We start from the raw sequence: 2802 nt of genomic DNA, 5'->3' as shown, positions 1-2802 counted from the left end.
ACTAAAAAAAAAAAAAAAAAAAAAGTAGATATATAATGACTATAAAATAAATATAAATAATTCAGTTATATTTAAAGTATATTTTTGTTACCTTTTCTCTAATTTTTATCAGTATGATTTTGGGTTTATGCTTTCCTGTAATATCAATGCATTTTAATAGATACAGATATATTTTCTGTGCTAACTAATCTGGTAACCGATTTCATACTTTTGTGTATACAACATATCAAAATAAGCATTATTATATTGTATTTATATAATTAAGAAACTTGATTAATTAATGTAATGCCTAACCATCACTGCATTGTCACAGTTAATGTTCTAACAAATTGACCTAAAAAATACAACTGTAGAGATTTAAAACAGGTTTGGTGGTCATGATTGTAATCTTAGCAGTCTGCTTGGCTTAGACAGGAGGAGAACAAGTTGGAGCCTATCCTTGGCAATTTAGCCACTTATCTAGACTCTGTCTGAAAAAAAGAAAAGCTTGAAGATATATCTCAGTGAAAAGGCCCAAGATTCAATTCACAATACACACACACAGTACACATACGCACGTGTGTGCACCTATGTATAATTCACACACACACACATATACATACATATAATGCATGTAAAGACAAATAATACATGTTTAGAATGTATATTTCTACATGGCATGTAATTTCTACTTGTCATTCATGCAAAAAAATTAATATTTTAATTACTTGAAGGCAGACCATTATAGCCTTTCAAATATTAATTGTTAAAGAAACATTTATTGAGAGAAAGAAAGCTGTCTAAGAGAGACAGAAGGGGCATCAGGAAGTGGGCTGCCCCTGTAGAAGATATTCTTAAAATAGCCAAAAAATAACCTGTTGTCCATTGTTCTTGTTCATCCTTTATCCTAATATCTGTACATAATATATTTGCATCTTTACAGACCATTTCATCTTTATTTTCTGAATAGGTGGAATAGAGAGGGACGATTTCCTATCTTTTTCCAGCCCTGAGCTGGTGGAACCAGGGGAAAAATCCAAAAAGCTAGTAAGAATGGGTGCTCAATCAAATGTTTCATAAGCTAAGCTGGCTCAATCACTGGTTCTGAAACAAGGAAGTTTCAGAAAGAGATATATGTAATTGTTTCTGCGTCTATAATTCACATCACATTTGTACTATGATTATTGAAACAGCAATGAGAAGAAAAATACCAAAGTGGTGCCAAAAATGTGATGCACTAAAATAAATTATAGAAGAAGAACACTGAAACATTATTTTAAAAAGTATTTATCTATATATAAAATCAGTAGGTAATATTTCATTTTGTGTTTTTCCTCTCCTCCGATTTTATATAAAATTGAGATGGAATAAGAAAGATACACTTGTCTTAATATGTCTTCCTTCCTCTGTTAAAATAAACACTTGAAAGAAATGTAAATATCTTTTTCCTGAATGCCCGAGGCTTATTTCTATAAACATTTGTGACCATGTTTTTCAGTGAGCATACATTTTCAAATAAATTGAGAAAACAAACAGGAACATGATTATCATATTGTATGGTAAGAAAATGCCACACTCTTCAAAAGTTCCTGTACTATTTTGAATTTCCTAAAGCAACTAATGAGAGTTTTTATTGCCCTGTATCCTAAGCAGTAATTTGTATTTATGCCTTTAGAAATTCTGCCATTCTAATAAATGTGTAAAAATAAAGCTGTATCTCATTACTTTGATTTACAATTCTTTAATGGCAAATTATATTGAACATTTGTATGTGATCATTTGCCACCTTATATTACCTACGGTGAAAAGTCTGCTCAAATATGTTGCTATTTAAAAAAATATAATGGTTGTTTATTTATTATTAGATTTTAAAAGTTTTTTTTTTCTTTCAGTGACAGATATTGAACTCAGGACCTTGCACTTGCCAGGCAGGCACAGCACCACTGAGCTGTATCCTGAGCCCTTGAAAAAAGGATATTTTAAAAGAGACTTTGTATACTCTGAGTACAAGTTCTATGTCCTATATGTATTTTTGAAAAATTTTTGGATTGTTTAAAAATATATTTTATTGGTACATTTTAGGTATACAGTACAGTTACATTTATCATTGGGATCTTGTACCTTTACATGATGTATCTTGCTTCTTATTTTTTCCCCATTCTCCTAGCCTCCTTTCACCCCCTCCACCCTTCCTTATTTAAAAAGACTTTTGTGTGTTATTTATTGGCTGTTTTAAAAATGTCTGCTGCAGGAGCAGCCCACTTTCTGGTTCCCCTTCTGTCTCTCTTAGACAGAAGCTTTCTTTCTCTCAATAAATTTTTCCTACTTTAAAAAAATATATATCTTCTACAGAATGGAAGTTTTAATTTTAATAAGTACCACCTATCAAATTTTCCCTTCGTGGGTTATGCTTTTGATGTTGTACCTTAAATCTCATCACAAAACCCAGTTACGTAAATTTGTATACAGTTTCTTCTAAAGCTTTTGTATTTTAGGGTTCATGCTTAGATTAATATCAATTTTGAATTATATTCTTAACATTTTTTAATAAATGTTACCCATATTTACTGTACAAATTAACGGGTTTCATTAAGATATTTCTGTACATACATATAGTATATTATGTTTTAATTTTCAAGAGGAATGCGATACATTTCTTGATTCATTAGTTTGAATAGTAATATAAAGGTGTTCCATCAGCATTTATTGATATGACTATTCTTTCTTCATTGAATTGCCCTTGAAAGTTGTCAAATCATATAACACTAATTCGTCAAATATTTTAGAGACTTTTTTTTTTTTTTTTTTTTTGTTACCGGGGAG

Source organism: Fukomys damarensis, unplaced genomic scaffold, assembly GCF_012274545.1.
Source record: "Fukomys damarensis isolate Sample0158 unplaced genomic scaffold, DMR_v1.0_HiC HiC_scaffold_15, whole genome shotgun sequence".
Taxonomy (NCBI): Eukaryota; Metazoa; Chordata; class Mammalia; order Rodentia; family Bathyergidae; genus Fukomys; species Fukomys damarensis.
This window is presented reverse-complemented; position numbering follows the sequence as displayed.